The sequence below is a fragment of the Agelaius tricolor genome, unplaced genomic scaffold, assembly GCF_023055355.1.
Source record: "Agelaius tricolor isolate 1412-34295 unplaced genomic scaffold, bAgeTri1.0.p SCAF_32, whole genome shotgun sequence".
In the NCBI taxonomy this organism is placed as follows: Eukaryota; Metazoa; Chordata; class Aves; order Passeriformes; family Icteridae; genus Agelaius; species Agelaius tricolor.
Genome location: NW_027269292.1, coordinates 4,010,502 through 4,035,416, shown reverse-complemented (window position 1 = coordinate 4,035,416; position 24,915 = coordinate 4,010,502). Strand labels below are relative to the sequence as shown.

Here is a 24,915-nt window from a genome sequence, read left to right as displayed (position 1 = left end):
ATTTTATAGATAAGAAACAATAAACAACCTTGAGAATAAGAATGGAAGAGTTCTGACTCCTTCAACTGCTGGGCTGGGAAAAGAGACTTTCTAAGGCATCTCTGAGCAGCAGGGATTCCAAGACTATATTACAAAGAATACTAAAGAATACTAAAAGATACTAAAGAAAACTCCTGATTGTCTCCCAAAAGTCAGGACACAGCTTTGACTGATTGGCCAAGGAAATGTGAAACCCATGATTCTACCATCTTTTTCTTCATGTTTGGCTCTGTTGATTGAAGACTCTTCCAAATGGCTCCCCTGAGGGATGATGCAATTCCTGTCACCATGCTCTTGGTCCACCACCATCCTGCCTTTTCTTTGGAGGAATGAGAAGGAGCAGTGCAAAAAGGGACACACTACAGAGGAAACTGCTTTCAAAAGGATTTGTGGAAAGGCACTATCAAAACAGATTAAATAATCTGCATTCTTTGTGCTAATATACATTAAAAGTATTTCCTCTTTGTGAAATACATTCCTTCTTGATCTTCTGGCATCATGTTTTGCTTTTACTTGATCTTTTGGCACCACATCTCTGGTTTTGCTAGATTTTCTCCAACAAAGCCAAATGTACTACACTCATTTTTATTAATATTAGTTGGTGAATCACTACGGCTGTGTCAGAAACGTTCAAGAACCAAATGTAATTTAACGTACGCAGGCTCTACAAAACAAAACCAATAAAAATATTACTGCTCTGGAACAGAGAGATAACATCAAATTCAATTACCAAATTGAATCCAATTACCAAAATTCCTTCAGGTAAATAAATAATCTTCCAGCACATTCCACATGTGCACAAACACAGGAGGAGCAAATGAGATAAGAATTGTTTTGATCATTCTTTTCTCCGCTTCTCTCACAGCTTCTCTCTGTTCAGAGGGCATGTGAATACCACAGGTTTCCTCCTACAGGCTGTCACCTGGGGTAGGGGCAGGGATGCTCTGTCCCTTTTCCTGGCCCTCTTCTTGCTCCTCCCTTTCTCTTCCTGCACACAGATAAATTACAGCTCCAAAGCACTGGTGAGAGGGACACTTTTGGAGGACAAATTGAGCTTGTGGCATATAATCACTACATACCCTACCCATGCCTTCTTTTTTTATCCTTAAGAAATGACCTGCATCCTTCCAATGAGCTATCAGAGCATCATCAATCATTTATCAATCACTACCTGCCCCCAGTGGGGAACACAAGGGGGAGGGATGGAAGTGACAGGAATAATGCTGAGTCACTCCTTGTTGAGTTTTATTGGTTTTTTCTTCTAAGGTCAGGGTCAGGATTAAATGTGCAAGATGGTACTGCTTGTTTGGATTTAGATGCTTATTCATTTTTATTTATATTATAGTCTCACAAGTTGTGAGTTTTACAGTACTTTTAACAAGTTAAAAATGGAGACATATTTCTCTTTCTGTAAGGCTTATTAAGGATAAACTGTCTAATTAAGAAATGGAACTTAAATTATTTTATTTTTTATCTAATAACTAATTACTTGTGCTCTGCAATGTGGACTTTTTTATCTAATTACACAATACTACTTGAACTTATGGAGAAGAAGGTAAAGAAGAAGGACTAGCTTCTGTCCTAAAATTTTTATCTTGCTTCATATATTTTACTATATTCTAAAACCTTAAACCCTAAGTTTTCTACTATGTGATATTATACACTTTTATTTGAACCACACACCTATAATCCCAGTTCTATCATTCCATTTTGGAAGCTTCTCCATGGCCTCAGGTCAATGCAGTGTTCTGGGAGTCGGTGCCTGTCAGCACAGAGAGTCTCAAATTCTCAGTAACCAGGGTTCTAACAACTCTTAATTCCACAGAATTCCCTCTGCTACTTTACCTCAGGAGTAGATGCACATCTATGACTTCAGATTACATTTACAAACTCTCACTAGTTACTTTTCTAACTCCATTTCCTCTGTGGGTTCTTCGCTGGGGTACAGGAGCATCACATGTGGGACAGAAAGCACTGTCCTTACAGCTAAGTGTGATGGATGACACTGAAAACACATCTATGTGCTCATTCATAAATGTAATTCTGGAAATGAGCACTTTCACTACAAAACTCCCACAGAATTTCCCCCCTTTTCCTCCCTGTTTCACAAGAAACTTTGCAGTTGCCTGGAATTCTTTCCCAGAGGATGCAACAATACTGAGAGCAGAAACTGATGTTCTACCAAGTGCAGGTGACTCAGCTCAAGCTTATTAAAGGTTTCACAGGAAAATCTGAGGAAAAGCAGTGTATATTTAAAGTTCCCATTGTCCTGGAATGCCAGTTTCTCTCCAACTACTATTTTTCTTCTTCAGACATTTTTAATACACTGTCTGTACTCAGCTACACCATTTATTTGCAGCCTCTGAGAACCACATTAGTACAAAACTTTGAAAAGGAAACATTTGTTTCTGACCAAAGTTGGGACATGAATGACTATCAGATCTATTGCCTTGCACATTAATCTCTCAAGACAGATTCCTATAAATACTGTGATCTGAGAGAGGAAAAAAAACAAATCAAGGCTTGAAAGTTTGCCTATTTCTCAAGCTATTTGAACTATATGGTGTAATAAAAGACATTGTCTCCCTTCAAACCTTCAGTTTGTCCTTCAGCTATCCCAGCTGTAACATGTATTAAATAATATCAACCATCTCAGAAACTTTTGTTTCCATGCTTTCTTAATTACTCACTGGCATTAGTCCCTACTATGTCAAAGGTAAGAGTGTGTGTATGGTGGAGAAGGAATGAGCACGTCATTTGTATACAGAACTCTACCACAGGCCACATATTTCAGTCCTATCAGCATTATCTCAAACATATGGTTCATATACTGTAATCTGTGCTAGATCCTTTCCTTCCTTTCCTGAGCTTTTCCTCTACACATGTTTAATTTCTTATTAAATCTGTATACAGACTAAAAACGTCAAGCAAGTTTCAGTGTATAATTATAATCCACAATGTACTTTTATAATTCTTTTGGAAAATGATTTCATCTCCAGATCACAAGAACATGACAGCCTGCCTGGCTTTTCCTTAACCAAAGCAGCACTAACTCAATGAAGATAAGAGCTGCAATTGCTGATGGGTGATATGGTCTGAGTTCCAAACTGACACTCTGAGAATTTGGGGTTTTTAACAGCTGCACCAGTGCAAGTCCTGCCTGAAATAGCCACAATTATCTTTTCATCTGTGGGAGTTCTTTTTGAAAGCTCATTCTCCTACTCTCCTTTTTTTCCTCCTCTTTCAAAATAGAAAACTTCCTTTAATTATACCCCCAACATATACACATAAGTGAAACGAAGAAATGACATTGCTCAGAAGTTTCCTAAAAAGTTTGTTAAAATATTTAGGATAAGAAATCAGGGCTAACTTTTTATAATACAAGGAAAATTCATTCACAAATAACACTACAAGCCAAAATAAAGACTGGGTGAATTCCTGTTACACCTTTTCAGCTTTACTTCCTTCTTTATTCAATGGTTCTTATACAAAGTCATTAGAAAATAAAACACAATCCAGTGTTTTCTGTAAGGAGAAAGTAACAGCTCTCAGCCTTCAGAGCCAAAACTGGGGACAGCTGAGAGTGAGCTGAATGTTATAGGTAAAGCAACAGTAATTAATATGCAAAGGAGCATTAATGTTGGACCTAATAGATGGCAAAAGCAGATTTGGTTCTATTAGGGAAAAAGAAAGGCTCTGAAGACGGGGTGATGGCAGCGAAACTAATATGATTAAAGGAGTCCCTTTGGAGCAACTTCACTGCCAGTAAGATGATGTTAAGAGACATCTAATCTCTCCAAAGTGACTGGAAAAAGCTTATATTGGGGATCACAGGCACAGTTCTTGTCAATTACTTTCAAATAAGTCCAGTTCTCACAGCCAGATTAGTTTTTCCCATAAACAAAGTCAGTGGCAGAAGCAGCTTACGCCCAACTCAGCGCCTGAGACAACTTTGTGTGACACGGATATGTCCCCACTGCTGCAGGAAATGAATCCCAAACTTTCCAGCACTAAGACTCTGTTATTCCACATGCCAGGTTTAATAAACTATTATTAGACTTAAATGTAGGCAAATTAGGGAAAAAAAAAAAAAAGCCCCAAGATGACTTAACTCTCAGTTGCGAAAAATCCATGAAATATAAAACTTATGAGCAACTGTCTTTTCTTAATGATTCTGTGGGAAAATAAAAGCTGCAGTTACAAAATCTCACTTCTCAGGCTCCAGATCCAAAGGCAGGATGGTTTCTTTGTAACACTGAGTCCTCTTTCTCAGTCTTGGTTTCTCAAATTCTCCTCTGGCTGCCCAAATCTCTGTTTGGGAACCAAATGGTTTGTATGGTCCAAACAAGAGTTTGAGTACAAGAGCTGCTGGTAGAAAAACTCACCTTAAACACCCCATCTAAGCGAATTATTATTGTGCTAAACAAGGATTAAACATAAGAAATAAGGGCAGACAGTATGTAATAGAGCCAAAATGTTATTGCCACTTGCTGCCTTTTCTGGATCAAAGTGCTGTAGTCTCTATTTCAGTGGTGTGGGTACGAGCACGTGAAATAAGAGAGATCTGTATCTATTTTAGAAAGGATGCAGAAGTTTGTAGCAATTCCCAGGATGGCCATGCCACAGGAACATGCCCCAAACAAGGAAGCATTTTGTAAAATGACCATTAATCCACACACAGGACAACAAATAGAAAGACAACACCAGCTTACACAGTTTCCCAAATGGAACAAAAATACATAAACTGTGTGACAGAGATTTCATAAAGGTTTATGTGACATATTTGTATGTCCCTTAGATGAAGAAACTGCTGGCCAAGGTGGTGATTTCTATTTCTGTTTCAAAGAAATAACTTAGAATTCTAACTAAGAATATCTGTGCTGAAATAGTGTCATAAAAAGGGTGGGTCATAAGCCCACAGCAATTTGCCTGCAGGGAAAAAATAGACTTGAAAGAAAAAGAAGAAGGTTGGTCACTCACTTTGGCCTATTTAAAATGCCAATAAATGTACTGCGTGTTATTTGGAAGGAAAACATGTGCTCTTAATTTTAAAAAGTAAATTGCATAAGAAAATATAAAGTTGGCAAAAAGTTTAAATTAAAATCTGTTGCTGATGTCTGAAACTCTGCTCCACTTCCAGGCAACGGGGATGAGAAATGGACCGAATGACTACGGCCTAATTAAAAACAATATTAACACAAATTCCCTTTATTTTCCAGGAGCTGCTCCTTCACCCCCATGAAGCATTTCCTTGGATGAGTTTCTGAGGAAGAGGCTGGAGCATGGGAGCACCTCCACCCTGACGGGGATGAGCACACGGAGCTCGCTGCCCCCTCCTCCCCATGCATTACACACCAAACCACATCCACCCAGCACCACCAGTGGCCAGGGCCTCTGAAAGTCACAAAAACAAGGCAGAGGAGAGCTGAGATGAAATGCACTCCTGATTTATTCCCTGTGGTGCAGAGCTAGAGGCGCTGAGGTGCTGCTGCAGCAGATTTCCAGTAAGTGATGATGAGCAGCAGATGAAGCTGCAGTAACCTCACTGCTCTGCCTTGCTGGGAGCACTGGGGCTGCTGGAACACAGCATCACTGTTAAACACCCCTGCCCTGCTCAAGGGGCTCCTGACAACTCTTCAAACTGAGTCTCAGAAGTTTTCTGTGCTGGGTTAACTTGGCTCCAGTCAGAGATGACTGCACAGGGCTCACTTTGCTGTGTTTAATTTTGCTGGCATGTAACGTTTTAAAAAACCTACAACAAAGCCCTGAATCTGTGAGCAGTAGCATGGACTAGGCTGGATGATCCCAAAGATCCTCTCTAGGATAATAACCTCAAATATCAGCCTGTAAGTCACAGCCCTATCTGACCACAGATAAGCAGCTTCTGCCTCTGCATGCCAAGACCTTTTCAGCATTTCCTCCTTGGAGAGGAACAGTGAAGTGAGCAGTGTGTGCTGGGGAACATCAGCTGGGCCCTTCTGAAAGGGACATTTGTCCCCCTGTGCCTTGCCACTGCTCTGGGGTGACAGGGATGGATGAGGCATCCATAACATTTGTTATTGGGCACTGGATAATTTCTGAAAGGAGATCAGTCCAGTCAAGGGAAAGGCAGGCTGCCATAAAAACAAATCTCACTCTGATGATGAAGAAGTGAAAGGAAAATAAGGAACAAAGTAGGAACACCCAGTGATTCAGTGGGGACAATGAGTCCCTTTTCACCCATGAGCAGGGCAGTGTCCCAGAAGAGGGGCACGAAGTGTCCTGTCCCAGCCATGCACATTTACTGTAAAACATTTCCTGTAAAGGGGATTATCTGCTCAAAAGGGGAATCTGAACCACTTCAGCTTTCTTGTGAGTAAACAAAGCTTTATCAAATGCTGGAGAACATCATACAAGTTTTTCTACCATCACAAAAACAACCAATGCATTTAACGTAAACCTGAAAAATAAACAAATATTTGCAGCTCTAAGCTTAGAAAAAAGTGCAGCTGTAAGAACTTCAAATGTGTGTAATGTTGATTTTGTGTTTAGAACAAGATTAGTTTATATTAATGAGGTTTTTCTACTGCAGCTTCTGCAAGGGACAACAATCCTTCTCTTAACTGATCTTATTCTGGTTTGCAGGAACTATCCTCATGATTTTTACCCTCTGGACCCTGCCAGCCAAGGGCCAGGCACAGTCCTAATCATTCTGATTTTTCTGTCCACAAATCATCCTACTGAGTCTGACTCACTGGTCCCACCATACCTGCTTTTCTCCATGCCAAAGGAATTCCAAGTGGCCAGTCCAGCCAGCTGGCAGATATTTGTGGCTCCTTTGTATTGTATGAACTCAATCATGTCCATTTAAACAACTATATTAAAAATATTTTCTATACCATGGCAATTTCAATTAAAACATGTAAAGAATTTATTAACCTTTTTCTCTCGTGACTCCTAAAATCATCAATTTGCCAATATTTTGAATACTTTAAAAGATGAGATTTCATTTGCAAAGAAAACCAGTGGCACATTATCACATGGGTAATGATGTGGCAGAGCACAAATTAGCAGGGATAAGAAATAAACAGCTATTCAGCTTTCACAGCACAATCTATTACACTGTCAAGTTTAAATGCCTTTTGGGTAAGAACACACAGCCCCATAAATGTGGCATTTAAGGGAGCAGATAAATGAAATGGTGTGAAATGAAGTGAAAATGAGCAGCAGTTCAGTGACCAGCAGGTTTGGCTCAGTTCCTAAGAGCACTGATCATTCCAAGAGCATGGGGCTGTGCAAGCCCTTCCAGGGGAAAAAAATTGGAAATTAGCACCCCCACCATTATAAACAGTCCTGGACAGTGGTCTAAGACTTCCTGGAAACACTAAAATATCAGCTTCAATACTCAGAGATGCATTTTATTGTTTGCTTATAGAGTATTTTGTGCACTGAAATGTTCTCGTTCTTGAGGGGGAAAAAATTCTCTCCAGAACGTTGGTTCTATTGCAGAGCTTCTTAAAAAGCAGCCATCTTCATTTTATTTATATATATTTCTCTCTATATATCCTATATGTGACTACATTGCAGTGATGGGGTGAGGGTATTAATATGTTCATAAATGAAATGTGCTCAGTTTACAAATCAGGTTGGATATTATCAAGTTTGGGTTTGGGGGAGGACTGACACCAACCAAAGCTGCACTCACTGATCTGCACCTGCACAGCACAAGAGAAGGGGAAGCTCCTCAGGCTCAGGCAGATGAATATCCAGTGAATAAACCTCAGTACCAGCAGTGCAGGTGACACTAAGGGTGAAATGTGGCAGTGCAGCAGGGTCAGATCTCAATGCCCACATTCAGAATTTATGCAAAGGTCTATCAACTCCATCCCCACACAACCTCAACTCCTCTCACCTTTGCACATGCACCTCTGACACCTCTCTTGAAAATACCCCCTGGGATTTGTACAGGGAGGTGTTGAGCTGCTAACTTACAAATTCATTTCATTAATTTTAACTGCATTAAGCTGCTTTTAAAGGTCAAACCTCCTTGGTAAGATTCTTAGGCTATTCCAGCGTTGTGCATGCTCTGAAAAATGCCTCTAACATTTATGAATCTGATAAAAGCTTATTCTTACTAATTGTAGGAATAATAATAAGCATTTATTCCTACTAATTCCTACTAGTTTATTCCTGCTTATCTTTTATCTACCAGGGTCTCACTTTGGTGTGGGGACTGGTTGAACACCCCACCTGTACAGTGCTGCTGGAGGGAACCATCACCCACCTCTGGCACCCAAACCAACATCTCCCTCACCACAATTCCTGCACTGAACATCATCCCAAGGAAGGCTCAGCACCCTCCAAGAAGAGATTCTACTTTTTAGCAATGTATTTGCTCTGTCTTGTCTAATCCTGTTCAGCATTTCCTGAAACACGGTGGAAATGTTGACTCACTAAGAACAATAGTTACCTTCTGCTCAGCTCCACTTCCAATAAAATTAAGGAAAAATGAGTCTGCCTGTGCCATTCCTATAAATAAACACACTTAGGAAACAACTAACAGGCAATTTAACCCCCAAACTGTTCACTGACTCTGCCAGGTATTTATGAAGGCTGAAAAGAAACAAGCAACACAGAGGTATCAAAAAACCAGCAGGGAAAAGTTACACTCAAAATATTGGCCTCACTCTGCTTTCTACATCTTAGAAAGGGGCAGCACATTTTTGAGGTCTGCTGTGACATGGCATTAAGCAAAACACAAATTTTGATGATTTTTTTTCCCCAAAAGAAGTGCACTAAAGTAGATCCGGACTTTTACAGAAGCCAGTCAGATGCCTAAATCCCAGTTAATGTAAATGGCACTTAAGCTAGAAACTGGGCTTAAAAAAAAAAAAGAGGGGGGGAGAAAGAAAATCAGACATCCATTTGAACAGCTCCACAAAGAGCTGAAAATTAACAGAGCTTATTTCCATTTCTTAATTTACATAAGTCCATTTGACTCCAATTTAGCTAACAGCAGCCAGAAAGCAGAACTTCATCTAGGTTGGTTATTGTCACTGCCTTCCCAACAAAATGAGTTTAAGTTGAAGGGGAGAACCTTGAGCTTGCATGTGTAACAAAACAATGCAGAGAACTGGTGAGCCAAAGGATTACTCACCAAGCTGAAATTGAGATAAATTAAATACATTTTCCATTTCACTGTTCTAAAACCTGTAACAGACTTGGCCCTCTTTCCTTGGAGACTGATCCAGAGCAGTTCCTCCTTCCCTGATTTACTGAATTTGCCTTGAAACAGATTAGTGAGACAAAAATTAAAAATTCCTCCTTCTTTCTCCTCTCCTTTTATCTGATGAAAGGAATGTTTACCTTTGTATTCTTCCTTGTACAAACAAAATGATTTGAATAAAACTGCTAAGGGACCTGCCAGGAAAGGACTCATTTCCTTCTGTCTTTCTACCCAGAATTTTAATGGAGACACTCAAATAGGCACATAACAACCTACATAACTGCATCATTAGAACTTAAATATGATGGAGATAAGAAAATAAATCAGCCATAAATACCTGTTTAATGCAGTGATCCTCTAAAATAACTTGTGAGAGCTAAACATAAATAAAATGAAGAATGGCTAAAAAAAAAAATTAACATTTTTCTGCATTGTACAAATCACAAAAATCCATCCCTAAATGATGATTGATGCAAATGACACCAAACATCTTCCTTGTTTTCCTTTATGAAAAACTCTAAAGCTTTAGTTTCTGCATTTCAGGATGTGAAAGGCAAATATTCCTCTCAGATGAATGTCATGGATATGTTCAATTCTGAAATAACATCGGAGTAAAGCTTGTTCTGCAAGTGAGGAAAAGCTTCTGATATTTAAGGAAGGATAGGAATTTCCTGCAAGGGAATCCAGAAATGGAGCCTAAAGATGTCTGCAGTGGACTGGGGAGAGCCACCTGTCAATCTCAGAGCATTTTGTGTCCAGCATCCCATAATTCAAAGCTTTTAAAAACATTTGCATTTAAATTTTCCACACATTAAATTTAAAAGCATTAACATTTCCAGAACAATGTGTAATTCTGATTTAAATGCAGACATGATGTATTGCAGAATTAAGGATTACTACAGACATTCATCTCTGTGAGGCAGCAAAATTAAATGTATTGTAATTCCCAATTTGTCCCCAGAAGAGGAACAGGCTGCACTGTCTATGAGAATGTCTTTGCCTGTCAACTATAGAAAAGATTTCACTGTAAGCAAAAGAACCAAAACAACCCCATGCCTCAAAAAAACACTAGAAAAGCATCACACACTTTTATTTTGGATGCATTTGTTGCTCAAAACTTTTGAATATTCCCAAGTTTTACCTCACACATCCCATAAGGGTTTTATGACGACTGCAACAGAAATAGCATCAGACACAAAACTTGCCAGGACAAACCAAAGACAAGATGCCTCAGTAAAGAAAAGCCTCAATAATCAACTGTCCATGCATAAAATATCTGCCATCTTTAATTTCTGAGGTTCACACCTGTAGAAAAGCCCATTTTGGACAGCAGCTCCCATTCACAGCTCTGCCAGGAGCATCTCCACAGGCACCTGAGGAGCTCTCCCAGCTCCCACCTCTGTCCAAGCCCTGCCTTCACTGCCACTGAGGTGAAAAAGAGAAAGTTTTCAAAACTCCAGTATAATCACAGGAAGCCAACTAAGGAACCCAATGCTGTCATTCTCTGGGCCAACAACAGAGGATTTCAAAGCACCACCTGCCCTGTTCTGCTCTGTTTAGGATGCCAAGCAACAGGAACTTCTCTCATTTCTGATGTCACACTGCTACAGCAAAGGTGACAGTCTTTAACCAAATGTGAAGAACTTGTTCTCAGCCTCATGACTGGCAAGATGTGTGGGCAGGAATCCTGAGTTCCAGCAGCTCCAGAAATAAAAGTTGCATCACCCACAGGTTTAGATTTGAAAGAAATAATCAGCTTCTGAGTGTATGGATCCCTCATTTCTGCAGGGCAGCAACAACAGCTGCAGCATTCCTGTTAGTCAGCAGTAAATTTTCATCCTCATGTTAGCTGCTCACACAAATCAGGTGAACAATTACACCCACAGGTCCAACTTTTGGCTGTCTCCTTTTCCAATCAATTTCTCACTGGAAGAAGCCCATTCTGGCAGTCTATGTCTAGAGACAATCCTGATATAAAACACACAAATGTGTCCTCTCCACCTGAGGAGGAAATCCTAGAGAAGGTGGTGTTTAACCAGCTCAGGTCTAGGCTGGCACTGAGGGCATCAGGGATGGTCCCATTGCCACACACACCCAGCTATGCTGGCCCAAGTCTCCCTCTCTGCACCTTCACCCTCGAGTCTGGTTGCACCATTCCCACCATCTCCACAGTGCCCCTCCTGACTTCAGAGACCTTTTGGAAACCTCCTGCTCCACAGGTTCCAGCTCAGAAAGATGACATCAATCACAGGATGATCTGTTCAAAATAAATGAAAACTCTGCCTAACATTTCCTCTCTTGAATTGGAGAGGCTTTTTTGGCTCAGTATCTTCCTCTGGCACCTTTCTGTTGATCTCTGTCTTTTTCATCCTTCTCAGTTTGTCCTTGAATTCAGTTGATGCCTCTTCGTTTTCTGAATGACAAATAGGCCACTGCATCCTGGGGCAGGAATTTCTTCAGATTTATTTATGCAACTGTTTTGGATATACTGTACTCAGAATAAATATTAATACACAGTTTAAATATAAAAATCTAAATACATACTAAACATGCAGACTATGAAACAGCAGTCAAATAAAATAATCCATTTATAAAGGCCCATGTTTATATTTATTACTGCCTGAAAAAAAAGAGAAAAAAACAACCTCAAAACACAACCTCAAAATTGCACTAAGAAATCAGGAAAAATGTACTACTCCTAAACTGAATATTCTGGCAGGGAACAACAGCTGTGGGAAGGGTTTGAAGGAGAAACTGTTGACTGGAGGCAGAGCACCAAAGGGAGCTGGCTCTTTTCTGTACATCAGCCTTCTAAGGGGACAGAATTTGCAGACTTTTGAAACCTGCTGATTTCCTTCCCTGGAAAGCATCACTGTTTTGAAGGACACAATCTTACTCTGTGAAAATAAATAAGAAATCATGATTTTGTAGCACATTTTTACTAACTAACACAAAGATCAGGGGACTAGGAGAGAGATTGTTTCTTGGATACCTTGAGGTGGTAATTTTGACAAATGGCTTCTGATGCACTTGTGAGACAGAGATTTTGGCTTTCCTCACACAGCCCTAATTACCACATTAATGAGGGTGATGGCTATAAAGGAATAGCAGGGCTGTCTCTGCTAAACCTCTTTGAAACTCAGGCACAGAAAAACAAACATTGCCTTCCATATAAATGGCTGCTTTAGGAGCCATTACTGATTAATCCTGCGTATTCCCTCGGCCTCTTATGCCAGAGATGCCAAAGAAACCTTATCACAAGGGTTTGTTTGCACAGGGTAATCCACTAAGTATCCCACACAATACTCAGGTAGAACAGGTAAGAATTAATTGGTACCTTTCCCACCCACCCCCCCAGAATTTCTGAGGCTGAAACTGTTTTTCCCTTCATTGAACAGCTCGGCCTAGACTGCCTTGTCCCGCAGTGACATGTATATTGAATACAAATCAGACAGCAGAGCTTTAAATCTGTGTTGCAGCTCTCATTTCCAATTCGAGAACTGTACTATAATCATAAGCTTCTGGTGGATGAAAGGAAATCAGCTCTCTGAATATTAGCTAATGCCACATTTGCAAGTCCTGAAGAGATCTGTGCTGTTTAAAAAAAAAAAAAAGTAAAAAAAAAAAAAAAAAATAGATCATTTCTGGTGAACCTATATATATGAATTGCTTTGTACTGCTCGAGTGATAGAAGCGATGCCTGTGCTGGGATTAAACCCTTTTCATCATAAAACCTCATCTGGTTCCGAGTCCAAGTCCATCAAACCTTTTCCCTTTAAAGTCCCGCCTTTGATTCTACATCAATTTATTCAAACCGCAGCTGGGTGGCTGAAAACGAAAGGACAGCATCATTTAAACCAACCATGTTCCTAACTTGAAAGAAGGACTATAATTAAAAAAATGGGCATAAAAGAATGGAAATGGGATAATATTTTTTAATGGTAGTTCAAAGGCCGACAGATGTCAGAGCCTTTGAAGATGTCAGTACACTGAGCAAGGAGTTGCCATTAAATAGTTTGCCTGAGAGGTGAAGCAGCTTTTTAATGACTGAAAAAGCCCTTGCAGACACATCCTTGTGTTTTTAATTTGTCAGAGTTTCTGCAGTATTTTCTGATTAATGACACATGATTATAACTGCATAGCACACATATTTTTATACTTTGTTAAATGAATACTTTATTCCACATTCCTTCGGTGCCAGATAAAAACAGGAAAGCTTTACTACAGAGTCTAAAACTATTCAGATTGCTCAAATATTTATGGTAATTTGAGGGGATTGGCCAGATCCAGAGCTTCTATGTGTTGCTACCTTTTGTTCTTTAATGGAGCTATTACTACTGCCACCACAATGTGCATGCATTAAATGAGCATGTGACCCAGTAATGCATTGTGCCCTTCTTGTGCCCTAAACAATCAGAGCTTTCATAATTCACTGATGAACAAAGTCATCAAATCAAAATAACATTTAGAAAAATCCTTGGGTTGATCCTGAACAATACAAACAATGGCTGCCAATGTATTGTAAGTGGAAAATAACTTTTCCAAGGGAAAAAGCATATTGCTAGGAAACATCATGTTCAGAAGAAAAACACCAATATTTAGAAATGCAGATAAAATCCCCATCTTGGGCTGAGAAGATGCTCCTGCAACATCCTTCATCTCTCTCTTAACATATGCAAATTTTTTCTATTTTCCTCACAAATGGAAAATGTAGTAGACTGAAACACAGGGAAAATTTCTTTTGCTGCCAGGAAAAAGCTCTCCCATCACTACAATAGCTTTTAGTGGAAGCCTGCCAAGCTGAGCAGGTACAGCCCAGGGACAGCCCAGCCCTGGGCAGGGACAGGCAAAGCCAGCACTGTGTGCCCTACCTTGTATCACACCTCAGAGCATCACCCACATGAGAACACAGTCATTACAAGGGAATTTGATTAATGTGCTGCTCCTTCTGCTCTTCCAGCCTACATTCAGCTTGTAATTGGATCATAAATAGAAATGTGATGGACTCAGCTGAAAGCCTGCAGAGATTGGAGGTGCTGGAGCGGAGCTTTGTGAAATGAGCTGCTGTTCTGCCCTGAATATTGACAGGATTTCATGAGTAGGAATATTTGGCTCGTTGCAATCCATATCCATCAGGAATGTCTGTGTAACACCCCCCTCAGGAGCCTCCTGGAGGGGAGGGAGGTGGCTCTGGACACTCAGTGCTCCCTGGATCTGCAGCAGGAGGTGAAGGAAGCCCTGAGCCAGGGCTGCTCTGCTGCCTGTCCCAAATGCTGCTCAGTTATCCTGCTGCAAAAGCAAGCACTGCAAAGCTTGAGAAGGAAAAGAACATGGCTGCAGAGAGAAAAAACATAATTCTGAAATGGAATTCCCCCACATGTATTTATTGAATGGAAACAGAGCCCTGCTAGGAAGAACATGGTGGAGTTAGGATTCCACTATAAAGAATATGGAGAAGTGGACAACTGTCAGCACAGACAATTGTATTCCCATTCCCAATCTTCCTCCTTGAGTCATTCCACAGTTATATCTTCAAAGACAGTTTTATTTAAAAAGCAAAACAAACCCTAACCTACCACACATCATTAGACCATTTGGCTTTATCAGGATCTCATGTAGATTTGAAAACTCAGCCTGAATTAATGTTACATTACACACTTCTGTCACTTTTCCTAGAAAACAAACAACACCTGGGAGCAGGCAGGAAGCTGCTCAGCAGGATGGGGTGGAGCAGCCCCTGGAACACCCCTCAACCAGAGCAGAGCTCATTCCCTCTCCCATCCCCATCTCAGGAGTTGGACAGATCCTGGATGCCTGGTGGTGGGACAGGGACGTGCTCTGGATGGAAGAAAGCAAAGGAGCAAGATCTACACATCCAAAAGGCCCTTGATGTCACTGTTGTACAGAAATCTGTTCAAAATTCAGTTATTATGTTGGCACTGTGGTAAAAATAGCAGAATAAAATGTTGAATTTCAAGCAGTTACAGCTGAGCTGAAATAAACCTTCAGAGAACAAAGAAAAGGCACTTCTCTAAGCTGTGGGACTTTCTACAGAATTCCAAATTAATTACACAAACTAAAGGAATGTTACTCACAAAAGATGCATCAGAATTCTGAATGAACATCATAAAGTTCTTCAAAAATGGGAAATATTAGACATCATGAAAATAATATTTTCTACAAGCCCCATATAAGCAGACAAAGCTGAGCCATTCAGACTCTATCCATTAGAGGGCAATAATACATACACACACTCAGACACATATATACACACAAACACACTCCCTCATGTATCCCAAACTGATTTTAGCAGGAAAAATTAATATTTTCTGTCTAATTACCAATGGTATATTTACAGCTTGGGTCCTGTTCCCTCCACTCCCCCTGCCCTCCCCAACAACAGCATCCAAAAGATAAAAGGAACAATAACAAATTATTCTTTAAATTTGCTTTCCCATGAGGAAATCCATGCAATACACAGCTTCAGAAGGCTTCCAGTCAGTTATTACCAAACTTGAGTAGGCTGAAGAACCAGCATGTCTGGAAGCCTGGCAATCACTACAGGGGTTCCCAAACTTTGCACAGACAAAAATGTTCTTCATGTGCTCATCTCCCACCTCAGACAAACACTTTTCCTTCTCCTTACAGTGACACAAGAAGCTTTGACAGCAGCAGCCACTGCAGGCATGGCAAGGGGCCAGCACTCTTCAGCTGTCTCTTAGAGCTACAGACAAATCATGCAAGGGCATTTTTTGATGTGTTTTGATGTGATTTTTTGTTATTAGAGGCACTCAAAGGAGGCAGCTCGTGTGCTGTGTCTTCTGCTGCCCTCCTCCAACCACACCAACCTAGAGAGAAACCAACTGATAAACCTTGTTTATCTCAGGTGCCCAATCTTCTGCTGCCCCCACCTGCAGCATCCCACAAGCACAATTATGGTACCAGCTCTCAGGGACAGGAACTGCCTGTTGTTCCATGTTTTCACTAACACAACATGGGCTCAGCCCCCCGAGAGGATTCCAGCAATACAAATAATTACCAGCAGCCCCTAAACTACTGCTTGTCAACATCTCATTAGTTACAGGACTGCTGGAGTTCACAGGGACACACAGGCAGCTGCATCAGTCACTTAATGGCCAGTAATTCCTGTGAGCATCCACACTCCATTGATTTGTGTTTGGGGTGGCATTTTTTCCTTCTGTTTGTTTTGCTTGTTTCTGTTTTGTTTGGGTTTTTAAAAAACATATTACTCTGCAATTGTCAATCCCTACTCCCTTAAAAACAGCACTTCAGGTAACAATGCCATCTATCAGCTTATTGTTTTCATCAGCTGCTGAATAAATACTAATTTTATATTAAAGTAGAGGTTTAATTGAAGATCTGAATTTCATAAGATCCAAGATGAAGATGAAGAGTAACACACTGCTCCTGCTGCTACCCCAGCCAGGACACAGGTGCCCTCCAACCCAGAGATCCCTAAGGATACCAAATACAGCAGCTTCCTTCAAATCTTCCAGTGTACTCTGTGTTTGCAGCAGCTGCCTTTCCAAAAATCACTTTCTCCGCTGTTTCTCTTTTCTAAACTCATTTTACAGATGCCAATACAGCAGAAAGCAGAGTCTACAAAAGAACTCAAGCTGTCAGAGGTAACTTTAGAAGAATTGTATCACCTGTGTGGAAGATGGAGTTCACTCTTCGTGGGATTTTCAGATCTGTTTCAAGTGAAAACACTGTGTCAGAAGATTTTGTCCCTTTTTTTTTTTGCCTTTTTTTTTCCCTTAAACTACCTTAGTGATGATTTTATGAACTCTGAAGAACAAGTCTAAAACCTGAAAATGGAATATTCATGATCAGGTTGATTATTTGAGGGGTCAAAAGTTAAGTTTTCTTATTTGTGTTATTTTAGGAGGACTTTCAGACACGTGAATACAAATGACTCTGAGAAATGTAATTGCAGTTTGAAATATATTGTTTTCTCCATTAAACAGAAATCTACAGCATCCCTGACATCGATTCCTGTCACTTTGTCATGATAAACACTCAGGTATTAAGTACCTTCCACATCATGCACCCAGGCATGATTCCAATTAGTGCTGAATAGAAGACAAAATGTCACCTTAATAAGCTTCAATTTGCAGAGTCTTTGAACACTGGATGATATCATCACTTTGCCAATCATTTCTTGTACTTTGGCTGCTTTTTTTCCATCTCACCCTCCCTGTCAAAAGGAAGTCTTTCAAATCCACAGAAAGGGAAGACATGAACAACGTCAGTCATTGGTCTGACTGAGCTAAAAGATCCAAAAATGACTCCCCAATACATCAACAGAGAACTATGATGTGCACAATATTCCCTCAAAGCTAATTTGCTGCCAACATGTAGAGTAATTGGGGGAAAAAAGTCTACTTTAAAGTCATACTGTGAAAAATATTTCCTTGCATGAAATCAACACTTAAGACCTTAAATCACTGTCACAGTCTGTGCCACTCATTCAAATGAAGAAACAGTTTTGTTCAGGTAAGGTGACAATCATTTCTTCAAAGGTGACTGGGCTGAGCTCCATACTGAAAATAATCCCTGCACTTTAAAAGAATGGGTTTTATTTCTAGTTTGTTTCTTAAAAAAAAAAAAAAAAAAAATTCAAAAGGAAAAAGAAAAATTGCAGAGCAGGCATGCACAGTTCTGTGAGCTGAAATGTCTGAGGCCAGCACAGCCTCAGCTGAGGACTCTATGTTTTCTCTATCTGGAATGTCCCCAAATGCAGAACCTAAAATCCCTGCTCTTATCTAGGTGTGAGGGAAAACAGAAACACCAAATGGCAGCAGAACAGACAAGAGATAATGAATCAGGATGGGAAATGTGGAGCGATACCAAGGCTCATTTGGGCTCTGCAGGGCTGTGCCAGGGCAGCTGCTCCTGCCTGAGAGCCCCTGCTCAGAGGTGGGGATGGGGAATGGGCTCTCCTGAGCTGGGTCCCTGCAGGAGATGATCCCAGAGCACACAGCCAGTGCCCCAGGGGCTGCACCACCCAGCTCCAGCAGATTCCTGGCACTGCACTGGGCTGTCCCATCTCCCTGGCTTGCACATCCCACAGAACCCAGTCAGGAGCTCTTTGTTGGCTCCTCTTTGTCACCAATGGCTCAGAACTGGCAGGAGACACCCCCAGCCCACCTCATGTGGGGTGAGGTGTGCCCAGAGTCCATGCTCTGGTGGGAAAGGGTTAGGGTTAGGGTTAGGTCCAGCAGATTCCTGGCACTGCACAGTGCTGTCCCATCTCCCTGGCTTGCACATCCCAACAACCCAGTCAGGAGCCCTTTGCTGGCACCTCTTTGTCACCAATGGCTCAGAACTGGCAGGGGACACCCCCAGCCCTCCCTGTGTGGGGTGAGGTGTGCCCAGAGTCCATGCTCTGGTGGGAAAGGGGCTGGAGCAGCTCAGAGGGGCTGGAGCTGGGCTTGCTGGAGCTGGGAGCATACACCAGGGATGGCACTGGGGTGGGAGCAGGGCTGGAGCAGTGCACAGCATTTGGCTGCCCCTCCATGGGATGGGACAGCAAATTCCATACTTCTGAGGCAGCAATGACTTGGAGGAGTTGCTAGAGAGGCCGGGGTTGGGCCAGTGGGGAAACAGCTGCAGAGATTTCAGTGGTGAAACACTCAAGGCTGTGTCTGTGCCAGCAGCATCATCCCAGCCTGCAGGAACCCACCATGGGGGCCTGGGGCTTGTCCCCCTTGCAGCTCCTGTCTGTGAAACAGAGGAAAAACCAGAGGAGGCTCCCATTTCCCTTCCAGGCTAAAGCAGCGTGTGGAGGAACAGGCAGAGCAGTGGTGGGGCACTCAGGGCAGTGCAATTTGCCATAAGCATCTCAGCTGCAATTTGTTACTGGTTTTCCACTTGAAGGTTCCTTTATAATACTTTAATGTGGGAGCGTGCAGAGCTGTATGGATGGGCTCATATTTCTCAGCTGACATATCTTCAGCCAAAGTATGTCAGCTACAGGAGAAGGCAAGGCTTTGCACTGGCTCTGGGATTTCTTCTTCCCCCATCAGAAACCACATAAAAGAAAAACACAAATAAATCAGCTCTCCAAAATCGCTATTTATTACCTCATCATGAAACCATCTACTGGACCCTGCAGTGGTATTGAGTAATATCATTACTTAAACCATAAAGAGGTTGTATTTATTACTCAAAATTGGGAAAATTAGCATCCATATGGATCTTATTGTTTTACGAGCAGTATTGCTGCCAAAACGAGTGGTGTTAACATTCCAAACTACAGATTGTCACCATTTCTCACCCAGTGTCTCATTCTTTCACTTGGTATTTAAAATACCTTTGAATTGAGGAACTGAGCAGATCACAGAATCTCTCCTATCAAGATATATATCATTTAACAGCCAGACTACTGTTCAAAACTTGATTTATGGTGGCAGTGAGTGAATGGAATTAACATCTGATGACCTAAGGAAGAGAGACTAAATTGATTTTGGATAATCTTCCTTTAGAGAAGGGATTAGAGAAAAAAACACACTCTAAGAAATTTAACTACTTAATTTGCAATACATAGCACCTTAGTAGGCAATCACAGACAGGACACCCTAACCTACATCCCTGGAAAAATGATGGTGTAAAACTCCATGAAATTCATTTCCAAGCACAGGAAGCATAAAAGAGTCACTGGGAACAGCAAGCTGGATAAACCAGGGCAAGGCAGGCTTCAATAAAGTGATTGTCTCCTGCAGTGAAAGGGGAGAAGTGTCAGTGTCATTTATGATTTTAGCAAGGTTTTGATACAGGCTTTACAGGGCCTGTCCAGTCAAACTGAAGTGACACAGGCTGGAGGGATGAGCAGAGACCTGTCTCCAGTGTGAGCAGACAGCTCACAGGGTTTGAACAGGAGCCAAGAGTCAGCCAACAAGTGGCACTTGTCAAAGCTCAGATGGGGCTGATAGAGCTGAAACCTGCTCCAAAGCCCTGCATGATGGACACAGTGACTCTGCCACACTGTGCATGGCATTTCCTGGGTAAGCAGCCAGTGTGGAGAGCAGGGTGCCATCCACAGGGACCTCAAACCCTGCAAGCTGAGGAATGGACCACCAGGACCTGCAGGGAGCTCACCAAGCCAGGTTTACTCAGCTTGGAGAACTGAAAACCAAAGAGAAATCAATTTTCTGTCTTCAACTGAGCGTAAGGAATTGTGGAGGAGACAGAGGCAGATTCTTCTTGAACCTACAGATCCAACTTTTAACAGATATTCCAGCTGCACATCCAGGAAAAGGGATTTCACACTGGATTGGTAAAGCTCTGGAGCATTTGGCTCAAGAAGGCTGTGAAATCTCCACCAGTGCAGGTTTTTCTAAACTCAGCTGGACTTGGCCCTGAGCAACGTGATGTGGTTTTGAAGTCAGACCTGCTTTGAGCAGGAGGTTGGGCACGGTGACCTCCAGAGGTCCTTCCAACCCAAATTATTCTATGATGCTGTGAAAAAACTCCAGAATGAATGCTGGTCTCCCATTAGAGGATGTCCCTTCAGCACTCAGGGGAACGTTTGAAGTGGATGGCACTGCTGTTTTCCAAATTGCTGCACTTGTTCTATGGACTAGGAGAAGTCAACTTCCTTCTATTCAACAACTGCCTCAAACACATTACAAGGTAACACAAAAAAAGCAATTTTCAAAAGAACTAAAAACCATTAATAAAGTTGTGAGCAAGCATTCCCTCCTCTGTGCAGCAGACATTTACTGGATTCGTTTAGTTGTAATATTTGGAACAATCCAATATCATAGAAACTACACTTTGAAGACTTGGACACAATTGGAGGTAATATCAATAAGCAAATTCAGAGCCTGGCTTTGCTATACACTGATCCTCACGTAGAAAGCACAAGCTCCTTTCATCAAATCAAAGGAATCAAGAGATAAATCAAATCAAAATATCGAGATTGTATTGTAAATTGATTGTTTCTGCAGACTAACACAGTATTTTTGCCTCTCTGCTTAGAAATTACATTACACCACCTCAAAAGCTGCAGTTACTACCTGTTTGTACATGGCACCTGTTTGTACTTGATCATTTCAGAATTCCTTACTGTAACTTTAATGTGAGAAATGATTTCACACCATGCACAGCTTATTGTCTATTAGTGTTAATCATTCCTTGCAGCCATCACACACAAACCCTGCCTGCAAAGCCACACCTAGTGGATGTGTTAAAACCTGGCATAAAGATCCTTTACATCTCACTGATGAGTAAAACTGATCTCACTTCTATTCAGAGAAATTATTCTATGTTCATTAACATCTATGCAGGAAACAATCACTTCTTCCTAATCAAGGAGTGCTGGTATAAAATAAAATGATTGTCATACGATCTACACCCTGCCCCTAGATGGGTGAAATTATACACTCCACCTTCAGCTGCCAACATTTAAAATGAAACAAGAAAAGAATATAAAAACACTGGTTGCAATGTTATAATAATTACCAGATATATTCAATTTCATATTGTAGAAACAGAAAGTCCATTTTGCTGAAAAGAACTCCATCTCAGATTCAGAGTTCATATTATGTGATGAGCTAGTTTCTATGGCAACTGCTTTCTCTTTTACATACACTGTAGACAGCACAAAATGTCTGTTGTCTCCTAAGTTAACTTAACATTTTTAATCAGCAGATGACAATTTGTGCACTATTATGTATGCCTTCCAAAAATGTCCTTTAAGTATTTCAAGTGCTGGGCTGACTGAAGTATAAAAGGAAAGAGTGAAGTCACACCTCCCGCCCCAAATTCCTCCCAATCCCACTTCAGTTCTAATGAGGAGAGTGAGAGTCAAGGAAAAACGCTGGAGACATCAGAGGTGATCACCCACTATGGCCGAGGACACTCTGAAGGGGGCATGAAGGGAGGAAGTGCCAGATGTGCACAGCTGGACCAACAGGTGTTTGAGAGGTGTCCCAAGCCAGCAGCTCAGCCAGAGTGGGACACAGGAACACAAATGTGCCAGGGTGGGATCACCTGAGCAGGGACAGGGATGTGCTCAGGACACCCAGCCCCTGATGGAGAGAACACTGAGCCTGCACTGCCTGCTCCAGTTCAGAGCAAAGGCTCATTTTCAACCCTTATCTCAAAGATTATGCCAATGCTGCAGCCCAAACTCTTCCCACAGCTCCCCTGCATTCACTCAAGTGAAAACCAGCTCTTTGGGTTCACAATATTTGAGTATTTCCACAAGGAACTGCTGCATTTGACCATTTCACAGCAATGCTCTGAGTGAAAGCCCAGAGTGAACATCTCCCTGGGACACAGCACCAGCTCCCTGATTTCAGCAGATATTCCCCATCAATGGGATCCACAGCAGCCCTGAGTCAGCAGACTGTGAATAACAACCAAGGAAAACCACACAAGTGCTGCAACAAATATTTGGTACTTTAAATACTTTACATCAACAGTCATGTTCATTATCCTGGGCTGACTGGTGGTAAATTAAACATGCTGCAATATAGCTAAAAGCTTTTGTTTGGGAAAGGCTCAAAGGGAACGGCTGTCTGTCTACAGGAGTCTGACTGGCAGCCCAAGAGCCCCTCTCCAAGTAAAATACAACAAACAAATATTTAGATTGCAACTCCAGGATTCATATTGGCTGCAGAGAAAGCCTGCATTGCAAGCAGTGCATTTCTTCTCATGCCAAAGATATCTTCTGCTAAGAAAAGGAAAGGAAGTTAAAGAAAAAAGAAGAGTAATATAATTTATTTACTCCAAATTGTAAACAGAAGTGACTTCAGTAGCACTGTCAGCATCTGAATGTTTCCCAGGCTACCTCTATGTGTACCCTCCAGATCCCCTCAAGCAAATTGCTTCCACTGATACTGGGAAAATAACCATGTGGGAACTGGTATCTGGAGATATTCAAACAATTACATGAAGCAGAAGAGTTGATCAGTGATTTACCTGTAGGTAACAATAGCTTCTTTCAAATCAAAGTTGAAGAGAGCCTCTTATTCTGAAAAAAATGCTCCCCAAATCCTTATTAATTAGTACAGTACTGCAAAGTCACTGTTGCAGCAGTATTTGCATAGGGGCAGAAACTGGGCATGAGTTGGGTATTAAGTGATCACTAAACATGTAGGTAATGTCTCTACTGGGATATTTTCCTGTATTTTCTCTTGTCAATAGCTGACAGAGCTCTGCAGCAGACACACAGCAGCACAGCCACCCTTCAGACATTTATGAAGCCAAGATAAATGTCCTCTATTTCCTCCACTTGGTTGATACACTAATTATCTACACAGAACCACAAACAGATACCAAGAACCTGCTGGAATGAAATAAGTATCATTGCTGGAATGAAAATAGTGATTGCTACTGGTTTTTTATTTGAACTCCACAGGTTCAAATTAATTCAGACAAAGCAATAGCTGCAGAAAGATTGTTGATCCCAAGTGCAAAGAAAGAAATTTCCAAAGAGAAGCCAGAAAAGAATGGGATGTGCTGTACATGGGACACCAGGGGAGGAGCTGCTGATTTCTGAGAAGGGAAAGCAAACCTGGATGGTAAAGGCCAAGGGGATTATGGAAAGTTCACAAAGCAAGAGAGGAAAAAAGGAAACAGATCCTTCAGCCATGGGATAACACCTTATTAACTCTTCTTACCACCTCCAGCCTGTTTGTCGGCGTTTTTGTAACAAGCTCCGCTCTCAATGTTTGCGTCCACACAGCTTCAGAACTACTCAAGGTTTTTCTTTCCCAACCAATAAGGGTTTCTTGAGAGCCCCAAGACACCCCAAAAGAGCAGTGATCTCTTAGAGCAGCCTCATTTTTGAGAGCACAGGCATTGCCTGTTAAAATTAAACACGGTGACATCAGTGACACGCGCGGGCAGAACGCGCCCGAGCGCTCCAGCTGCTCTTGACCCAATTACGACTGGATGAACACAGAGGCCTGGCCAATTATCTCAGAACAGAACCTGGAAAGAGGATTCAGCTTCCTCATGGAAACTTTCTTTCCTCTCCTTTAGCGCCAAGCGCTGTATTTGATGTTACAGGGGTACATTTCATTTCTTCTTCTTGCCCAAAGGTCAACGGTGGAAGAAGGAGCAGGAAAATGATCCAACTCTGTACAGCAGCTGGAACATGGAAATCTTTGAGCTGGTTGAGGGCACGTGGCAGATGCTGGGGAGAGAAGGACATTCAAAGGACAAAGGGGAAATATGAGGGCACAACTGGCACCGCAGACACTCGGCCCCTCCGCTTCAGTTATTAAAATTTCCTAACCTTGCTATTTTATTTCACCAAGCAAACTGGATATATTCTCTGTGACCTGAAGTCTTGCTTCGGAAAATCACTGATTCCATAGCAAGACTGCTTTTGTTAAAACAAAGGAAGGTCTCCATCATTCAAGGAGCTCCTTGTTTTGTGAACTGATGGATAAACTAAATTACTTAGGGAGGTGCAGAATGTATGAGCAAACTTAACAATGCTCCTAAAGAAAATCCAAATATCTAAATTAAATAGAAGTAGTGATTCAAAACTTCCCATTAAAAAAAACATAATCCTGTGTGATTAGCTACTGTTTAAAGAATAACAACATTATGGCAGTTCATAGAAAACACACAGGATTTAAAAGCCTACAAGAACACAGCATGGCATAAAAGCCTTTGTACTGCTTTGACTT

At 41.4% G+C, this 24,915-nt stretch overlaps 1 protein-coding gene across 4 annotated transcripts in view; it reads right to left on the bottom strand.

The window, feature by feature from the left end:
* CEP112 (centrosomal protein 112) overlaps positions 1–24,915 on the bottom strand; it is a 194,988-nt gene that overhangs the window by 93,447 nt on the left and 76,626 nt on the right. The window lies entirely within an intron of this gene.